Source organism: Dipodomys merriami, unplaced genomic scaffold (genome assembly GCF_024711535.1).
Source record: "Dipodomys merriami isolate MVZ:Mamm:240054 unplaced genomic scaffold, mDipMer1.0.p SCAF_33, whole genome shotgun sequence".
Taxonomy (NCBI): Eukaryota; Metazoa; Chordata; class Mammalia; order Rodentia; family Heteromyidae; genus Dipodomys; species Dipodomys merriami.
In genome coordinates, this window is record NW_027204826.1 from 12882738 (window position 1) to 12904447 (window position 21710).

Consider the following 21710-nt stretch of genomic DNA (forward strand, 5'->3'; position numbering starts at 1 on the left):
CAGGACTCATTCTCAAATTAGAATAGAGCTTCAGAACAGCCCATAGCCACAAGCTCACTTACCTAAAGGATATCAAAGGGAATATTTGTGATAAGTGTGTTAGATTGGATCCCCATGGAAGTTAGGTTACATTGTGAATTAGATTAAAAATACTGAAATGACACGAACTTGAGACAATAGTTAATAGCCATGGGATCTAGCCCTTGCTGCCACAGAAGCTAGGTCTTCGGACTCACTCTGACTCTCGTCTTCTGTCTTACAAGGGGAGAAATTGGGGCAGAAATTCCAAATTTCTTCTCAACTTCTCAACTTTTGTGGTTCAGTTCAGTGACTCAACAAGAGTCATGGTAGATGGATAATGGGATCAGCATGAGAGCGATACTAATTCATTAGTTGCTCTCTAGCAATGATCATGGTATTTGATATAAAATAGGAGGCCATCCATACTTTAGGTAAGCTGATGTCCCATATCTAAAGGGCCTGGAACAAAAAGTGCTTGGATTTCTTTTTATTTTTTTAGAAATGACTTTGGAATATTGCTGTTGGGTAGGGTGGCTCATGCCTGTAACCCTAGAGATTCATGAGAATGAGATCCTGAGGATGATGGTTTGAAGCTCACCCAGGTGGAAAAGTCCATGATACTCCATCATCAAAATAACCAGCCAAAAAGCAGGGCTGGATGTATAGCCAGAGAGGTAGAGCACCAGCCAAGCAAGCAGCCAAGTAAGTAGGAGTTCCAATGCCATTACCACAAAAAACAAAGGAAGGAACCAAGGAAAGAAGGAAGGAGGAAAAGGAAATAAATAAAGAGAATCCACGTACAATTCAGTAGAATACTTTGAAGGCATTTAAGCGAGGCATGAAGGCATTAAGCAAGAGCCTGTTTAAAAAGAATCTTATCTTTGATATGTTTATCTTCCATAAAGCAATTTGCTACATAGTTTTTTAAGTGCTAATCCACAAATTCAATGGCTGGAACTGAATGCTTTCACTGATGTCTTAGGACTTCTTTTCATACAAAAGAAGTTTTAAAAACATTAAGGAGATTTTCCCAGAGACAGTACTAGAAGCAGCATAAGTCGGTCAGCTCTGATATAAACTATAGCAGCGTACTGTGGCTGAGATGAAGAGCTGAATTGCAAACTTACAAGGGTCCCGTTAATAACATCACCTAATTAAGAAATCTGTAACATGGATTTGACAGAGAAAATTCTATCAAGGTGAGATTAGAGTTTCTCCTTCCAATGGTTGTTGGGGATCTTAAGGGAATGTTTCATACATGGACTTTGTTAGTTCTAGGACTAGCTTTCAAATTAAAACTAAGTTTCAAAAGTGTAATCCTAGCTACTTAGGAGGCTGAGATCTGAACATCATGGTTTGAAGCCAGCCCAGGCAGACAAGTCTGGGCAACTCTTATCTCCAATGAGCCACAATAAGGCAGAAGTGGAACTGTGGTTCAAGTGGGAGTGTGCCAGCCTTACGTGAAGAATTTCAGGGACAGTGCTCAGGCCCTGAGTTCAAGTCCTTATAACACTCCCCTGCCTCCCTCTTCCCCCTTCCAGCACAATTCTCAAATTGGAGCATGCAGACAAACTCACTTACTTGAAGGCTGACAAAGAAGGTACTCATCTAAGTCTGAATGTGATAGCTTCACCCTCAATGTTAACTTCTATTGTTCCATAATTTTTTTAAAAACCTGTAGTCTTTCTTACTTCACACACACACACACACACACACACACACACACACACACACACACACACACACACACACACACACACACACACACACATACACACACGTTAGGCTATCAGATCCTTGAAGGGAAGTAAGGAACTTTTTTGGTAAATCCCAGTGCATAGGACATAATGAATTGTCTTTAAGTATCTATGAAATAGCAGAACAAAACTAAAACCTGTTAAATTTTAAGTTCTTACAGACATGGTGCCCTATTGTGGTACATCTCTCCAAGAAGATGGACATTGTCCAATGTGATAGATAGCTTGTCTGTCCAATAAGATGGACAGATTATCTGCCCAATATGATGGACAGATTATCTGTCCCATAAATGAATAGTCCACTTGTGCACCAACCAGGAGACATGGCAGAGGGAGGCTGTGGGTAGAATTTGACCACTGCAGATCATCTAACTTTTAACAATGGAGGCCTCCAGCTTTATAGGACAATGTGAATTTCTGGATTCCTTTGGGACATCTGAAGATCCTTCTAGTGATGGTGGGCAGGGGACCCTGGGAGCAGCTGCCCCATCAGGCAGGCTTCTCCTCTGCTGTTGATGGTGAGTGTCACCGGACTCTCTTGTCGGGGTCGATGCTGCTGTAGATGAGTGGATCGAGCAAGCTCCTGCAAGCTTCTGTGGAAGGCTTGATCCTCTGCCCAAGGTGCTTTTGGGAGGCAGAAGAACATGTATGGAGCCTAGTGGAAGGAAGTTAGGTTATTGGGATCAAACCCTTGAAGGGGACATCAAACTCCTTCCTGTCTCTTTCTGTGCTTTTCCAGTCACCATGAGACGGAAGGCTTATCCTCCACCACATACTCCTTGCTCTGATGCGCTGTGCCACTGATAAGTCAGAAGCGACAGGGACAGATGACCGTGGACTAACACCTCTGATGCTGTAAGTCTTCATAAACCTTTCCTCCTTCTAAGTTGATTTCGGCTGGCAATTTGTCACAGCCACCAAAGATGACTAAAGCAGGCTGTCAGGATTGGACAACACCATTCGGTGTGTATTTCTATTGTTGCTGGATTTGAATGAGTTAAAATAGTCTAAGTTAGTGTGAGCTTAATTGCTTCATCAAGGCTCAGGAGAGAGAGAGAGAAAGAGAGAGAGACAGAGGGAGGGGTGGGGGAGAGGGAAAGAGAGAGTTCACAGGGCAAGACTGTAAGTACTAGACTTGGAGTGAAGCTAGTATGCACATCCCCACCACTTTACCCCAGAGGGAACTGAGCAGGATCTGTGTACTAAATAACCCTAATAATATTGGGTAGGGGCTCACCAGGGAGCCATTCAAGAGTTTGTCAGAGCATATTAAAATACAATACATTCACATAATCAAAAAAGGCACATCAGTCCATCTGTCCATACATTCTTTTCTGATATTAAATTTGTCTGGGGACCCAATCCTCACTCTTTAGTGAATAGAAATGTGGAACGGATGAAGAGAAAAATCAGAGTAACGCACACTGGTGGAAGTCCTCTAATTGAAATCATTATTGCTTAGGACACCATTGCTTTAATCAGCTCTAGCATAAATCAATGCGCTTCACAAGTGAAGGTTTAAAATAAAATGCTGTTAAACAAATTGGGCCTCTTAAAAGGCATGATGCAATTGAGAAGCTATTGAAAATGGATAAAAAAGTGCTTTCTGAATGAACACACAGGTCCTCGCATTTTATCTTCCACTTAATTTAAGAAATATATTACCTGGTCCTTTCTTAGAAATTACATATTGGAGGTCTATAATGGCCAAGCCTTTAACCCATTAAAAAAATTTACTCCCAGGACTAGTTAATATTTGACATTTAATTGCTTTTTCGTGTTGGAAGGGAAAAAATATGTTTCTTTCCTTCCTTTCTTGATGTACTCCTCAAAAAAAATCACCTTGTGAGCTATAAAGATAGAGAGCAAGAATTGATTTTCCACAGCTCAAGTACACATGAGTATTTGCACACAGACACACGTGTGTGTGTGTGTGTGTGTGTGTGTGTGTGTGTGCGTGTGTAAATAAAACCTCCCTGTCCTAGGAGCTGTACCAGAATTCTGCCAGACAGGCGTTACTATCTCTATTTACTAGACCAGGCATAGAGTTGTAAGGAGGCGAATTCATATAAGGGTTGCACAAGCAGTGAGTCAGGGAGTATGTCTTTCTCACACCATGTTGTCTGTCTCCCGTGAGTTTCTTCCTCCAGTGTGGAGTTCCCCATAGAGGCAGGACAGAATACCAGCATGGTCTTCACATTGGAGTATCTGATCCAGTGGCTGCTTACCTAGCCCCAGACTCTGAGTTTTAGGCAATGATGCTCATCTTCCACAAAAGACCAACGGGGATTTGAGCCTTCTTTCCTAGTCCTCCGTTGTCACAGAGCGAAGAGAAGCTGCTGAACCAGGCACATGAACTTAGGAGAGACGCCTCATCAGAATCTGTATCAATAGGCAGCATGGTCAGGCCTCCTCCTAGGAGAACAATGCTTATTTGGGGTTCCCAGTTCCTCTTTACAACTTGTTTTGAGACAAGAGAGATGTGTGATTGTGGAAGGGATAAGGAAATCATTGATTTCTTCATGTTAGAAAATTTCCCATTTTAACCTTGTCAGTGTCTCCCCTTTCATAGGAAGTAAATTCACTCCTAACACCGAAGTGTCCTCTTTGTTTTTATCTCTGTCCTTCCTTCCTTCCTTCCTTCCTTCCTTCCTTCCTTCCTTCCTTCCTTCCTTCCTTCCTTCCTCTATCCCTCCCTACCTCCTTCCCTCCTTCCCTCCCTCTCTCCCTCCTCCTCTCTCCCCTCTCTTTTTCTTTTCCTTCCTTCCTTCCTTCCTTCCTTCCTTCCTTCCTTCCTTCCTTCCTTCCTTCCTTCCTTCCTTCCTTCCTTCCTTCCTCTCTCTCTTCCTTCCTTCCTTCCTTCCTTCCTTCCTTCCTTCCCCTCTCCTCTCTCTCTTCCTTCCTTCCTTTCCTTCTTTTTCTTTCTTTCTTCTCTCTCTCTTTCTTTCCTTTTTTCGTGCTCTTCCCACAAAACCAGGTATTATTTAGGTCTGTTGAAAAGCTATACAAACCAACTGTTCCTGTACAAATGATACGTCTCAGAGCTCAGGTGCAATGCCTGCTTGGGTTACACCCCCTGTGGATTGTGGTCAGATGTGGGCTGTGTGATTCTACATGATTCCAGGAAAATATTTGTATTTTGTTTTCCCCAGGTCTCATTTCCCCTGGGAATGGCGCAGCAGGCACCTCCTTATATAGTCGAGTCGCTGAGCGTTCGTGAGACCCCTGGAGATCTCGCAGATCAGGAGGCTGTTCTTCCCGCTCTGTGGCTTCACTCGACCAGCAAAAAACCGACCAGGTCTGTGGCATTAGGAGGGGGTAGTTCTCAGAGGTACACATGCAAAAGTGCTTGGAAGGAAATTGGTGGAGAGGGAAAATGGGAATTTACTCAGAGTGAGTCCTTCCAGATCGGGAAGCACAAAAGATTACTGGCACCATAATAATAATAATAATAATAACAATAATAATAATAATAATAATAATAAAATTATTATTATTATTATTATATAAACAAATGCCTTTCCTTATTCTTTCCCTTTCTAGCTTCCATTCCTCATTCCCTTTTTTTTTCCTTTGTATCTTTAAAAATTTCTTTTGCTCCTGGTTAGTTACCATTCTCGTTCTTCACTGAGATGAGGGGGAGTAGACATGCTTGGCCTGCTAAGGAGGGTGCATCGGCAGAAAACCTTTGGAAAACCAATGGTACTATCTAGGAGGAGCGATCAAAATGTATGAGTGTTGTGCAAGAACGGAGAAGTAGGACTCTCTGAATGAGTGTACCTATATGGGCAGAGTGCAGGTAATGTTTGTCTACTTATGTGGTTAAAGGCAGCAGGGGCATTGTGTCATTTGATCTGCACATAGGCTTTAGGTAGTGGTATTATCAACCCCAGTGTACAGAGGAGGGAAAGAGAGGGGAGGGAAAGTTAATTGGTTTAAGTGAAGTCACACTGAGAATGTGGGATTTCAGTGCATCTTGACTATGGCATTTTCACTCTGAACTACTAATAACTGATCAAATCATCAGAATTCTGGTGGAAAAGAAACACTAACAACCAAAGAGAGAGCTTATACCCACCAACAGGTATCAGATTAGCTATACTCTCACAGTAGCAGTAGGAAACAAATAGAGAAGTGTAGAGCAAAAGACAGTAGCCAAACTTGTGAAAAGTCAGCTACAGCAGTTAGTAAGGTGATTTACTTTTCTATCTGAAGCAAGACTTAAGATGCTTGAAGTCAGCCGGGCGCCGGTGGCTCACGCCTGTAATCCTAGCTACTCAGGAGGCTGAGATCTGAAGATCGCGGTTCAAAGCCAGCCCGTGCAGGAAAGTTCGTGAGATTCTTATCTCCAATAAACTGCTAGAAAACCGGAAGTGGTGCCGTGGCTCAAGCGGTAGAGCCCTTGCCTTGAGCTGAAGAGCACAAGGGCAGCGCCCAAGCACAGAGTTCAAGCCCCACGACCGACAAAAAAAAAAAAAAAAGGTGCTTGAAGTCTTCCCTCTGCGTGAGAATAAGATTCACTAAGAATGCTCTTAACTGAGGAGAAAGTAATTAATACCCATCAGTTAAAAGGAATATGCCTTACTTGCAGGACTAAAAACTTCAGGAGGACTTTGTCCTAATTTGAGGACTTTCTTTGGACTGTTGCCTAGAGAAATATTTTTAAACTTATTTTATGTGAGATCATATCCAGAAATATTAATAGAGTCCATAGTTTCTTTCACTCTCCAGAAAAAAATAAATTCATAATGTCTATCTATGTGTCTATGTATTTCTCAGTCTATATCTGTCTATAGATCTATCTATCTATGGATCTAGTTATAGATCGTTGGTATAAATTTATTATTGTTTTTATTTATTTGTCGTTATGATGTCTATTGATTGGTATCAATTTATATCTCTTTAGATGTCTTTCTGTTACTATATATTTACTTTTACTCAAGAGTCTAAGAGCTCTTTCATTTATTGCTTATTTTAATTTTATTTTAGTTGTTGTAGAACTAGAGCTCAAACCCAGAATCCTGCTCTTGCTAGGCAAGTGGTCTACTGGAAAACTTTTTTATCTATTGCTGGTTTGAACGCTTAAATGAAAATCTCCCTGTCTAGTATGGCTTGCAGAATGGTTTTCATAGCACAGAAATCTTTTTGAGCCAAGATATACTTTCTGAGATGTTCATGTATACCCTGGAGACTAAAGATTGTAAAGTAAGTAACTGTCATCAATTATTTACTTTAAGGACTTTCTTTAACGTGTATCTTTACTATGGATGCTTGTGTTTAGATGCCAGACTCAAAACTGCCATTTTGGTTTTCTGTGTTAAAAGTAAACAGAAAACCAAACAAACAAAACAAAAGAACCAGGTACTGGAAAGTGAGAAGTGAGTATTGCAGTTATAAGCTAGAACAGTCTATGAGACTCGTACCTCCAATTAATCAGAAAAATAAAAAATAATTAAAAAATAAAAATGCAGCCATGACTCAAACGAATAAGCCAAGTGTGAGGCCCCGTATGCAAACCCTGGTACTAGCACGTGCACACACACACACACACACACACACACACACACACACACAAATAAAAAAAAGCCATGGCACAAATTACCAGCCAGCAAAGACTCCACAGGACCTTGAGCGGTGGATGCTCTGTTAGCACAGTTCTGATTTCATCGGCACAGCTAAGAAGATTTGGTGCCCAGCGTGATTTTATCACTTAAGGTATTTTCCTCCTTTGGAAGAAGGGCATTATTCTTACCATTTCTACTTTCTGAAACTGAAAAAAGAAACAACAACCAAAAAAAACCCCAACAACCCACAACAAGACCTTCTTAGGCCCAAATCTCCAAAACTTCATGTGCATTCGGCATCCTGTTTGGGGTAGGTGTAACAAGGAGACAGACACGTCACGTTTAGAGGTCATTTGGATCCCCTACTGCAGGGCCCTCCCCTGGGCAGATGTGTCTGCCTATGCTACAGGAGATGGCAAAAAATAATAAATTAATAAGCCCTTTTGCATCTGGCCCATTATACAATGTCCGAGCAACAGAGCGAAATTCCTTCTGCACTTCAGCTGGTGAACTGTTATGCCCTGTAGCGCAGGACAGACATGGCTTGTAACTTTTTAACCTAGTTAGTGAGTCTGCCAATATTATTCTTGCTTGTATGGACGTCTAATCCTTTCTTGAATCTTGCTGGACCATGTACCTCAATAATGTCCCGCGGGGATGAATTCCACAGGTAGATTATATGCTGCTTAAAAACAACAACAATAACACAGTATTTCCTTTTATTTGTTTTAGATTTGTTGCCTTTTAAACTGTCACAGCTGGCTCTTGTTCTCGGGGAAAGGGACATTTGAAATCAAGGCATCTCCCCAATACTTCCTTCACTATGATGAAGACTTTTTTTTTTTTTTATGGTTGTGGGGCTTGAACTCAGGATCTGGGTGCTGTCCCCGAGTTCTTCTGCTCATGGCTAGCGCTCTACCACTTTGAGCAACAGCTATACTTCTGGTTTTCTAGTGGTAAGCGTCTCATGGGGACTTTTCTGCTGGGGCTGACTTTGAATCAAGATCCTCAGATCTCAGCTTCAAGAGTAGCTAGGATGACAGGTGTGAGCCATCGGCGCCCAGCTGATACTCTTGTCTTCTGTAGATATTGTCTATCTTGGCATTTTTTCATCTTAATTAAGAGAGGATTTAAACAAAATGGCTTTGAGCTGCCCTGGACACAAAGACACTGGAGTATACAAAAAAAAAAGCTGCTCTTGATATTCATTGATGTCTCTGGGGTGAACATTTACTGATCATCTGAGTTCATGTTGGAGATACCGTTTGGGGGTAAATCTGGGTAAATCTGATTTTCCAGAAAGGCAAAACAAGAGGAAAATAGTGAAACAAATATGGGAACCGTGTGGTGCGACATGGTATTAAATAAAACCCGCCACACACCTACCTGGGCTCTGCATCCTCAGACTCCACCCGACTCTACGTCTTGACGTTGTGTAACTCAACAGCCATCTCCATGCCCTGACACTGCATTGAGTAACGACCTGACATCACAATTTGGAAATCATTTGAAGTGTTTGGGAGGAAGTGCATAGGTAATATGCAAATGCTGCACCTACCTTATCTTATCTGTCTGTCTGTCCATCTGCCTATCTATCTACCTTGGGGAACTAGGCATCCTCAGAGTCTGGTTATCTATGGGCATCCTAAAACCTATCCCCCACAAATACTGAAGGCATATTAGGAGTGACTGGGAAAGGATGCTTTGAGCTACCTTAGACTGAATGGTTAGAATGTGGGACCAGATGAAAGGGACAAAACCCTGGTCAATATGTCACCCAAGTGACTCTTTAGTGGCTCACATAAAACCTCCAGGCCCAGTACATGTTCCAGGCCCAGAGCAATGACCAGCGGTTGAGGGCATGGGCGAATTGAATTGAACCTAAGAAAGGAAGCCTTCGTTGTAAAGAATCAACCAGTAAATGACTTAAGAGGTCAGGGAGTGATCTTGCTCTAACCCTTGTAACTCTGACAACTATTAAGAGTAGGAAAAAATAAATTAAAAAAAACCCTCATCAACTGATTTAGCTTCCACTGTAGCATCTGTAGGATCTTGGAGAAGTCATCTTAATGGCTGTTATCCAAAATACTCTTCATAACCTGGAAGCAAAGTTTGCTTCTTTCATGAGGGTGTTAGAGGATCAAGGTTTATTTTTTTAACAAGCTGCCAAGTGGTACAGAAACATTGGTTATAATTTTGTATTTATTTGTTTATTTTCATGGCAGTATGCATGTACTGGGGCTTGGACTCAGGCTTGCACACTGTCCCTTAACTTTTTCACTCGAGGCTGATGCTCAAGCCATTTGAGTCACAGCTTCACTTCTGGATTTTTGGTGGTTAACTGTTGCGAAGAGTCTCACACTCCTTCCTGCCTGGGCTGGCTTTGAAGCCCCATTCTCAGACCTCAGTCTCCTGAGTAGCTGGGATGACAGGTGTGAGCTACTGACATCCTAGTGGGGTTTCATTAATCGCAGCATTGAACACGTCGGGTTACCACTCTCTCCTTTCTCTCTTCTTCATTTTCCCAGTCCCTCATTTTAATTCCGCCTTCTGTCCCAGAAGTGGCTCGAACCATGTACGTTTATCTTTTTTTATTTTGTTTTTAATTCTCATCTATTTCCTAAGGACTTTAATGATGGACTCTCTCAGCTCTGTGATCATTTACTTTTATTTTGTTTACTGCTTTATCTTCTGGGGTCAGGCTAACTTAACCTAACCCTTCAATCTCTAAAATCTTGTATCTATAGAAAACATATAGGCAAAATCCTGGCCTGGATTTCTGAGAAAAATCTCTCTCTCCACCCCACGATGTGGACTCGATCTGATGACCTGTGTTTGCTTTCTCTTCTCTGAGTCGTGGCGTGGCAGGCTGGCAAAGGCCAGAGCCTCGCGCTGCGTCTTGTGATTCTTTCTAATTGACCTTCCATGCGCGTTCCCCCTCAATTTCGGGCCATTTGAAGTAGAGGCACATGCGGTGCTGCATAATCATGGAACGCAAAGGTGATTTCAAGGAACAGGTGATGAGCGTTGCATACGTGTAGTTCAAATCCACTGGCAAATTGTTTGGGCCTCGGTTGTATGATGTAGCAGCCACGCCAGGCTCTTCTGTGGGCAACTCTGAAACAGGACATGCTCCTTTCGCTGTCCCTCTTCAGTACTTCCTCTGTCTTCTTCCTGCCCTTTCAACACCTTTTTCCTTTCCCCCTGTTCCCCTAAATAACTCATCGGGACTATGGGGCCCCCGTAGGAAGACGTTTTATGGGTTTCCCTGAGCTGCCGCTCACCAAGAGGAGGTATGCAAAGGAATAAATCTTCAATGGTATAATTTTAGATGCGGTGGCAACTGGGAAGGGTAGCTATTTTGGGCTCTGGGGCATTCTCCTTGACCTGACGGCGTAGGGCTTTGCCTGGCATGGGTGCACCAGGTCCCTTTAGCAAACGTGTTTGGCATTCCTGAGATGGCCGCCTCCTTCTCTGTTGGAGCAGTCCCATGTGCATCCAGAATTCTGGCTCCGTGTGTGTGAGCGCTCACACACAGAGGGCTGCGGCTGTCTGTCCAGCACACTGATGTAGTGTCCAAGGTACTTGTGGAGGGGCAGTATGGATGGGGTGGTCTCCCTTCGGCAGGGGGGAGGGGGAGAGTGGAGGGACATTGCAAGTCCGGTTTGTACCAGTTCTATGCTTTATCAGCTGCTCAGCTGCCTTTCCCACTGTAAGCCAGGCAGGTGTCCAAGCCGCAGTGTCTGAGCCTTCCCACCTACACGGCCTCCTTGGAGGCTCCGTGCTCTCCCGGGGGGTGGGGGTGCTCTCTTGACCACCCTGCACGTCGATCCTGCCGCAGCTGCTGTCTGCTGACCCTCGCTGCTGACGGCCAGGGCTGGGCTGGAACTCCCGGACACACGGGTAGAACAACCAGGAGAAGGTCCCCAGGTGGCCAACAATAACAGCCCTTTCCAGATGAGGATGAAACGAGAGCCAAGATCATCACCGTATCTTGTTCCTCGTTTTACAACCTGAAAAGTACACACAAGATGCGAAGATCACACAGGAAGGAGGCATGGAGTCAGCGAAGAACAAGGAAATGAGCTTCGGTTTTTATTTTCTTAAAGGAATTGAGGCTTTTTTTGTTTTTGTTTTTTTCATGTCCAAACAGAAGCCTTTTATAGGCATGGAAAAGGCAAGAGAAAAGACGAGAGGGAGAGAGAGAAAGAGAGAGAGAGAGAGAGGAAGAGAGAGAGAGAGAGAGAGAGAGAGAGAGAGAGAGAGAGAGAGACACGGGGAGGGAGAGAGACGGGGAGGGAGAGAGACGGGGAGGGAGAGAGACAGGGAGGGAGAGAGAAAAGAGAGAGAATATTAAGACATAAGGAAATTCTGACTGAGGGACAGAAAATCATGGAGAAGACCAAAAGAAGAAGAAAAAGATCAGGAGACAACATGGCCTTCCCTTAGCTAAATGATTGAAATGGATTTAATAGATATTTATTGAGAAACGAATCTGTCTGGTTTTGTTATCTTTCTGCATGACAGTTCACCATAAAATCGATTAACTTAAAGCCACAGGCATCATTTTTATCCTGCTCTGACAGGGCTCTGAGTGCTGATTGGGCCATTCCTGTGGATGAGGTCTACGGGGAACTGAGGCTGGCATCTCTCTGGCTTTCCTCTTTCGCATAGCTGGTGAGCCTGCTCACGGCCGCACCTCCAGCTGGAACAGCCTGGTAGAGCACCAGAATGGCGTTGGGCTCTGTGCTCTGTATCTCATCCCTTGCTTTGCTATTGCTGCTCAAGGCTCCAAAACAGAACCCTCTTCTCGGCTAAGTCACCTGTAATAGTCCCTGAGTCCCTACGGTCATGTCAGAGTCCAGAGAACGGTATACAACAAACATTCTAGATAGATAGAGACATCATTAATATCTTGATGGTGTGTGTGTGTGTGTGTGTGTGTGTGTGTGTCCCTGTCAACCGTTTTCCCTCCATAGGAATGCCTTTCATAGATAAAATAAGCATATCATCCCTCCTAAAGGCATTTCTTGATTCAAAGACCGTCAAAGAACTTGTAGCAGCCAAGTGCGGTGGCGCATGCCTGGGATCTTCCCAATTCAGGAGTAGATAGGAGGATGGCAGTCGAAGGCTTACCCGGAGCAACAAGTGTGCGATCCTGTCTGAAAAATAACAGAAGCGCGAAGGGGCTGGGAACATAACTCAGGTGGTACAGTGAGCACATCTCCGAAGTTGTAAGATATCCAACCGTCACACACCAGTACCTCCCAGCTCCCGACCTCCAGGAGTTTCTGTCTAGTTCCACGAAGGGGCTGGGGTGTAACTCAGTGCTAGAGTACCTGCCCAGGAGGCAAGACATTCTGGGGTTGGCCCCCAGATTGCCCCCCCCCCTCTCTCTCTCTCTCTCTCACACACACACACACACACACACACACACACACACGAGTCTACTGAGCATTCAATCAAACATCCATTACTTTCCATCCGCCATAGGAGTGAGAAGATTGGTGAGTGGGTGTGTGCAAAGCCAGTATCAGGGACATTGCCAGGGTGGAGAGTACAGGCAGTGTCCCAGGATGACATGGAAAGCCAACAGGACAGTGTGGCTCCTGTTCTCTAACTCTGGAGTGGGTTCTAGTGCTAGCTTTGCTCAAGCCGGTGCATTTGGTCCCAATAATGTATCTGCTAAGGGGCTTGTCTCCTCTTCCTCTATCTCATCCTCCTTTTAGTTCATCATCATTCTGCTATAGCTCTCGAAGGAATCATCCCTTCCAGGACCACGGCCACAACTTCATCCTTCCTGGGTGTAAAGAAGCCTCACCTTCCTCCCCTCTTTTGCCTGACTTTCCGGCTTCTTCTTTGGCATCTTCCATACCAATGAACTCCCCTCTGCCCTTTCTAATCTCCTTCAGTTGACTGCTCAAGGTAAGGAATTTTCATTTTGCTTTCCTCTCTTAGGGCGCCTGTCTCCTGCCTTCTAAAATCAGGTCTCATTTTCTCATGACTCATGCCTTTCTTTTCTTTCTTTTGGATCTCTCTTTTCCTGGGAGCCGCTTGCTTAGCACAGAGTCATATCATGTCCAGCCTCCATGGCAAAGAACTTTGACCTCCTGCTAGGGCAGACTTGCTCCAGTCTAAGTGCGGGTTTGCTGCTTACTTGCTCTTCTTTCTTTGGTAAGCATTTTGTACCTGCCGTCATCACTAAAAATACCTTTCTCTTCGTCTGAGCCTTTCGTCTCCAAATACCACCCACCGTGGAATTCACTTTATAATCCTCAGGTAAGCCGCGTTTTTTTTTTTTCTCTTTGTACAAAGTGATGTGTCTCCGCTACAGAAAAAAAAAAATTGGAACACATAGACCATCCAAAATAACACACGTATTATAGATAGAAATGCCATTGACACCTTGATGTTCATTCCTCTCAACTTTTCCCCCTGTCCATATTTATAAATTTTATGGATTAAAAAAAAATCACTACTTAGATGGTCAGTATTTTCCTCTAAGCCACTTGCTGCGCTACAGAAGGAGTTTTTTTGGGGGGGGGTCCGGTCGTGGGGCCTGAACTCTGGGCCTGGGCACTGTCCCTCAGCTCTTCAGCTCAAGGCTAGCGCTCTACCACTTGAGCCACAGTGCCACTTCCGGCTTTTTTCTTTTTGCTTATGTGGTGCTGAGGAATCGAACCCAGGGCCTCTGGCATGCAAGGCAAGCGCTCTACCACTGACTCACCTTCCCAGCCCCCAGAAGGAGTTTTACACAACTCTGGTCCCTTGCTTCAAGTTACCTAGAATGGGGCTAGGACATCTGGTCAGACTTGGGTTAGTACCTGCTCTTTAGTTGTTGTTGGTGGTGGTGGTCATGGGATTGGAACTCAGGGCCTGGTCACCGTACCTGAGCCTTTTCATTCAAGGCTAGTACTCTACCAGTCTGAGCCACAGCTCTACTTCTGGCTTTTCTGGTGGTTCATTGGAGATCAGTGTGTCACAAACTCTCCTGCCCTGGCTGGCTTTGAACCATGATCCTTAGATCTCAGCCTCCTGAATAGCTAGGATTACAGGTGAAAGCCACCAGCACCTGGCTCTTGTTCTTTCCTTGAGTTTAAACTAGTATCTTGGGCTGGACATGTGCGGGGGATGGTAATCATATGGAGGGGGAACTAGTAATTGTACTGAGAAACATCAAGCTTTCCTGGAGAAGTGTTTTATAAGAGGTACATGGAGAACAGGATGAGTTGCAGAAGAGCAGGTGGACATGGGAGTTTCCTAGCCCAGGAGTTTCCTCTTCCTCCTTTGATTTCTCAGAGTAATTTGTGCCTCTTTCCCAGGCTTTGCTTGTGCCCTGTCCCTAGACAGCTGTGTGCATCTGATCACATCTAGTGTATCTTGGGTTCCTGAAGGTCAAGAGGAACTATGCTGCATTTGCACATATATACATATATATGTGTATGCACACACACACACATATAATTTTTTTTGCCTTGCTGAGCAAAACGCTTTGGTAAATAAAGAATCTCCCCCCTCTCTCTTTCAGATCATTCCCCCTTGTATGCAATTCAGAAGTTAGTAGCAAGTTAAATACTTTATCTTTCAGAACACAAAAGTAATTTTTCCTAACACAGCCTACTTAAAACTACTCTACAAGGCAAAGTATGACTAGGAAATGCTTTAACCACAGCCAACCCTTTAAAAGTCAATGTCACATTCATTGCTATGAAATCTCTCTCTCTTTCTCTCTCTCTCCCTCTTAGACATCTGGTTCCCATTATTGTAGCATTGGGTACTTGAACTCACCCGCCATTTTGCATACCAACTGGAATGCACGCAAAATCACCACTGACACCATCAGTGCCTAGACAAACCTTTGATCAACCCCTTTAATGCTTACCGATATGCTTTTTGTGTGTGTGTGTGTGTGTGTGTGCGTGCGTGTGCATGTGCACGCACACACACATGTGCATACATATGCACTTGCACAAGTGCACCAGCCCTGGGGCTTGCACTCAGGCTTAGGTGTTGTCGTTAAGCTTTTTAATTTTTTTGCCCAAGGCTAGTGCTCTACCACTTGAGCCACAACTCCACTTCCAGCTTTTTGGTGGTTAAGTAGAGATAAGAGTCTCTTAGCCAAGTGCCCATACTTCATACCTGTAATCCTAGCTACTCAGGAAGCTGAGATCTGAGGCAGCTGGGGAAGGAAAGCCCTTGAGACTCTTATCTCCAATTAATCACAGAAAAAGCCGGAAGTGGTGCTGTGGCTCAAGTGATAGAGTAGCTAGCCTTGAGCAAAAGAATCTCAGGGACAGTGCCCAGGCCCTGAATTCAAGCTCCAGGACCTGCAAAAAAAAAAAAAAAAAAAAAAAAAAGTTACGTAGACTCTCTAACCCAGGCTGACTTGGAACCATGGTCTTACTATCTCAGCCTCATGAGTGGTCAGGATTATAGGAAGAGCCACTAGTACAGGGCACTGTTACATTTTTGAAACTATTTTTTTTCATACTTATCTTAAGGACTAAGTGGCCATCTTCTGTGAAATGAAGAACTTCAAAACCTTAAAGTCGGCCAGATACCCGTAGCTCATGCCTGTAATCTTAGCTACTCAAGAGGCTGAGATCTGAGAATTGCTGTTCTAAGCCAGCCCAGGCAGGAAAGTCCATGAAACTTTTATCTCTAATTATCCACCAGGAAACCAGAAGTAGTGCTGTGGCTCAAAGTGGTAGAATGCTGGCCTTGAGCAAAAAGAGCTCAGGGGGACAGCACCCAGGCCCCAAGTTCAAGCCCCACAACTGACAACAAACAAACAAACAAAACCTTAAAAGTCTTTGCCTTTTGTCCTGGTCTGGCCCAACTATCTCTAATGGAGCACCCAAGTCAACAAAATATCTAAATCTTAAGTCTATATTTCCCAGTGACATTGACCCAGAAATGAGAAACACAGTACGGAATGTTTGCTAATGAGTCATGAGTTTCATTGTAATTGCTTCCACATTCCGGATAGCTTCTATAAACCATCTAATCTGGACATACCTCACAACAATCCCATGTGTTGTAAATGATTTTGTTTTATTTCTTGGGTTACTGTTAAGGGCTTATTTTCTGGTTCATTTCATTTTCTTAAAGAAAACCACACAGTTGTGTTTGTACATACCCCCCTCCCCATATACATACACACTCATTTGGGCACACCCCTACTACTGTAGCTTTGGCCTCCATCTGTACATTTTTTAAGATACAATAATCATGAAACAACAACAACAAAAAAAGAGAGAATCTCTCATCATTTGACTCGGAAATGAAATTAAACACAATAATGAACAAAGTTGAAATGGGATCTATTTCAGAGTCGATCTAATTCAGCTCTCTGAAATGAAATCCAGCAAACGCCAATCTATTTTCTTTCCTGGACCTCAGAATCTATAATGGAACAGACAGATACAGCCAGCATTCGGCACAGTAATAACGGAAAAATTAAATATGACTTTTAAAAACTGCTCACATTATAAAGTGATCTATTAGCATCCCACAACTTTCGCACTTAAAGTGACTGATTCTAATTGCACGATTTGGCCCATAGCTAGTACTAAAGAACTGAAGATTGTGCAGGATTTTTTTTTTTATCTCTTTGGGGGATAGTTAAAAATGGGTTTTCTTTGGAATGAACCTTTTATTTCTGCCGTGCAAAAGATTGTGCCAATGAACCTCTCTCCATTCAGAGAGAACCAGAGGCAAAGATAGATTCCTCTTTGATTCAGTGCACCAGTAGAGCGAAGAGTAAAATCATTTTTGCCCATCTCTTCTCTCTCCTTTACTGTCTGCCCTGTCCTGTCTTTATAGCTTGGGGATATTTTCCTGAAGAAGTCGAGCTGGATGCCTTTCCCTAATGAGTCTTCTGAGTGAACAGAGAGGCACTGTTTTCCTTTACCTGGCTACGCACCCTTTCAGAATCTTCTAGAAATGACGGTGAGTCTCTTAACACAAAGCTGAAGCTGCTTTACGTAAGTTCGCACAACTCTGGAAGTTCTGATATAGATGCTTGTCTCACATGTGCACCCTAAAGAGTTTTCAAGCTCTAAAGAAAAGGCAGGGCGGGGCGAGGTAAGTGGAGGAAGGCCAGGTACCTTGGAGTATGGCTCCATGTTTACAGAGGTTTACTTCATGCTTCGTAACCCTTATCCTATTGACTACAGACAGCTTAAGAACTGAATAGTGGTGGAGGCTTCAAGGGAGCTCTTACCAGTTTAAGACGTTTTGAGACATACTGGAATTTTGCCTTGAGCTATGATTTCTTGCTGGTAGTTCTCAGATCCCCTGGATAATGGGAACAAGGCTCTTTTTTATTCTTCTTCCGATTTTTGATATTTTTGTTATCATAACTAGCCAACTGCAGGAATCTCAACTGTGTAACATAAAACTCTGACCAAGTTCAGAGTGTACGAAGTGTGATGACTATTGTTAGTGGGTTAAAAAAAAATAACCCTGGGACTTCCCTGCACCCTTACGGATGTAGGATATCTCTTTCTGAAACGGGCCTTATTCTCTCTTTTTAAAGGACAGTGCTAGGTAGGGAGAAGTGTAAAGGCTTGGGAACTGTGATTATTTCAGTTGCTGGTCACTGCTTCTGGTCTTCCAAAGTCTAGAGGATTACCAGAGAGAGCAGAAAAGTCTGGGGTGACCCAGATTAGAAGAAAAGGAAAGGAGAAGATTATAGCTACTAGTAATTTGTTCCTGTAAACATCATTTTGAGGACCTACGTGAATGACACAAATGTAACGCCTTCATTCTCCGAATACATTGAATGTCAACTTGACCATATAAAAAGAATACCCACCAGGAGCGAGATCCTGCTTTTCCTGTATGTAGTGTACTATGTGACGTGACTTAATCACATCCATTTTTCTTAGATATTCTAGATATCCTAGATATTTCTTAGATATTCTAGACATATCTGTCTTTCTTTACCACATGAGTTTGTTTGGAAATTATAACTACTTGATTTTGTGGTGCTAAAGGGAGAATCTCTGGCCTTCATTGGACATTTTAGGTATATCGGTACATTTTATTTTAAATAATTTAAGACTCACAGGAAGTTGTAAAACATAATTTAGAGAGATCCCGTGTCCCTTTCCCCTCGTCTCTCCAATGGATAGCACCTCATTTAACTGCACTGCATGACAAATCCTGGGAACTGATTTCAGAACTGTGAACGTGGTGAGAGAGTTATTCAGACGTTGCCAGTTTTAACATACACACTCCTTTCTAGGTGTGTTTTAATATATATCTATATCTATCTATATATATATATGCACATATATATGTATAAATGCATAAAATGTCCAGTTGTTCCTTGCAGCTCTAGGGATCTAATCTAGGGTCTTTTACATGTTGGGTAAGGATTTTTCACTCAGCTATAAGCCCATATTTGTGCTGGTCCTGGGGTTTGAACTCAGGGCCTAGGCCCTGTCCATGAGCTTTTTTTTGCTCAAGGATATTACTCTATCGCTTGAGTCACAGCTTCACTTCTGGCTTTTTGTGATTCATTGGAGATAAGAGTGACTTTCCTACCCTGGCTGGCTTTGAACCTTGATCCTGGGATCACAGCCTCCTGAGTAGCTAGGATTAAAGGCCTGAACCACGGGCACCTGGTTCAGTACACTGACATTCTGTTTCACGTACACTTTGTTTCCGTGGTACTGAGGAATTCAACCCAGGGCCTCACGCATGCTAGGCAAGCACTCTACCACTAAGCCGCACACCCCGCCTTCTAAGGAAACATCTTATACCAAAGTGGTGAGTGAGATCAGGCTGTTTTCGAGAATCCAGACTTTTAAGAAGCAGTGTCAACCCTGTGAGACCTGGGGGGGTGAGTGACAGGTCTTCATCAGGGCTGGGGCTGTACGTTTGTGACCCAGAACCCGTCATGTGGCCCAGACAGCATTTCAAGATGTGGAGAACGAGCATTCACGTCAGAGCTTTAGGACCAAGCTCTTACTCCATTTCTTAAGACCCCACACAGGATCTTTGTTTTAGCGTCTTCATTTTAGCAGGTGGCTTACTCCTACAAGCTTTTGATTTCATACTTCGTACCAGATTTTCTCATTCGACATGGACAGGTCTGGTGGTAGACTTTCCCAGGACTTGGGTAGAGGGGAGAGAGAGAGACAGAGACAGAGAGAGAGAGAGAGAGAGACAGAGAGAGAGAGAGAGAGAGAGAGAGAGAGAGAGAGAGAGAGAGAGAGAGAGAGAGAGAGAGAGAGAGAGGCCCTCCAGTGAGCACATCTGCTCCCGTAGGACAGGGCGTATGTCACCGGTGTGGTTGGTGGCTGGTGTTGGACGAAGGGAAGCCTCTTTCATGAGAGGTGGAGCATCTCCTGACTGAAAGCAGGAGAATGCCCTCATCCTGCAGGCTGCCCCGGCTCTGACCCCGTGCCTTTCCTGCCTAGGGCTCTCAGCTGCTTTGCTTTGTAGTTAAGGTGGCATCCCAAATCTCCACCCGAAGGGTTGAGGTCTGTAAGCTCCTCTCTCGGATGTGGCTTTGAACAATTACGTTCTTGCCTGGGCCTCGGCACATCCCATTCTACCACCCAGGCCCCGGAGGTGAGGGCAATCATGCCGGCCTATGTAATCTTCTCTGACTCGCAAGGTGACCCCTGGACCTTTGTATATGCTCTTTGCAGAAATGCTTCTCCCTTCTGGACAACTTCACCTATATCCGCATTCTTCAGGCGTCTATTGCAAGATATTCTGTATTCTAGCATGGATCGGTATCAGGTCTCACCACCATCCTTAATCTGTGTGCATATTTTTTATCTGCTACAATGATAAGATAATCATCTCTTCCTTTAAGCCCTTATTTCAACAAAGGCAGGGGTGATGCCCACTTTATGACCATCTCCTCAGGGCTCCATATTTGTTGAATGAATTATTGAGTGAATTAATGAAAACATCGTAACTCATGCCTTCATTTTTCCTACAGATTGAGGCAAATGCTACATGTGAGATTTAGAAGTATTTATATCGTATACTGAGTTCATGAGTTTGGGGCTAACTTTTTGTTCTTTTTTTTTTCTTCCTGTTATAAGTCTAGGCTGCTATAGTTTCTCTTAGGAAATCATGTATCATTTTATGATTTTTGCCATTTTTTGGTTTGCTTTATTGTTTTCTGCTTTGCTACAATTGTCTTTAGTACAGTGAGTACAGTGAGTATCTTCAGCACAATTCTTTAGGACAATGATTCTTTAGTACAATGATCCAGCAAGGAATCATCCATATGCCAGGCCCCTGATTCTGGTTGAAGTGGTACTCATTCTTTTTTTTTTTTTTATTTGGTGCCAGTCCTGGGGTTTGAACTCAGGGCCTGGGCGCTGTCCCTGAGCTTTTTATACTCCGGGCTAGCACTCTACCACTTGAGCCACAGCTCCACTTTTGGTGACTTTTTAGTGGTTCACATCCCATGCCCAGGCTGGCTCTGAGGTGCGATCCTCAGATCTCAGCCTCCTGAGTAGCTAGGATCACAGGCGTGAGCCACCAAAGCTCATTTCTTGACAAATAAATGAAATTTCTGAAAATGGCTTTTTGGCACTTAGGGGTTTCTCAGTTGTGAACCCCAGCTCAACAGACAGGTCCAGCACCCCTGAAAAGAACGCTCACGTCCACTGGTGTCCAGGTACAAATCCTATCTGGCTATGCAGATCACTAGCTTCAAGAGGGGAGAGGCTGTTATCAAGGGAAAGAAGGCTCATCTGTGGAGATAAAGCCACAGGAATGTGGGATAAAGGGACGGAAGTCAAGGAACATCTCTGAAGAGAAGGGATCCTTTGGTTGACTCTACTGGGCCAGGAAACAATGTCACATGCGCTTAGGGTGGGGTTGAGGACATGGCCCGCGTGGCAGAAACATTGGGTAAAAAGACTCAACCAAATGCCTGGATTTTCAAATGCCTGTGTCTTGAAACAGGCCATGAATAGAAAATGAAAGCCAACAAGACCAAAACAAAAAGGTCACCTTTGTAACTTAACACTTGAAGCATCTGAAGAATGGCTTCAACTCTGTAGCATCAGATGTAGCCAATACATATCTGTCATATCAGAGGGATTATGTATCTTAAATTTGGGTACAGGACTAACATTGCAGTGTAAATTCTATAATTTCTAGTTTTTTTAAAAAAAATCATGCGTGTGTGCATGCACATGTCCACAAACTTGCATGCTTCATATTTTTAAATTCCATTTTCTGAGCTGGAGACATGTTTCAAGTGATAAGAGTATCTCTCCGGCCCTGAGTTCAAACCCAAGTACTACAGAAAACAACCCAAGAACCAAAAGGCAAAGCTCATTTGTTAATATTGCCCAGGCAAAGCAAGTGTACACCAAGACCATGG

The 21710-nt window shown here is 43.7% G+C and overlaps 1 long non-coding RNA gene across 5 annotated transcripts in view; it reads left to right on the top strand.

Moving 5' to 3' along the window:
• The window catches only part of LOC138842045 (uncharacterized), a 93854-nt gene that overhangs the window by 33204 nt on the left and 38940 nt on the right, over positions 1-21710 (top strand). For all 5 annotated transcript variants that reach the window (XR_011376570.1, XR_011376568.1, XR_011376572.1 and 2 more), the window contains exons 4-6: positions 2518-2633; positions 4931-5076; positions 17168-17293. This is a non-coding gene — a long non-coding RNA (uncharacterized lncRNA). The remainder of the gene's footprint in view (positions 1-2517; positions 2634-4930; positions 5077-17167; positions 17294-21710) is intronic.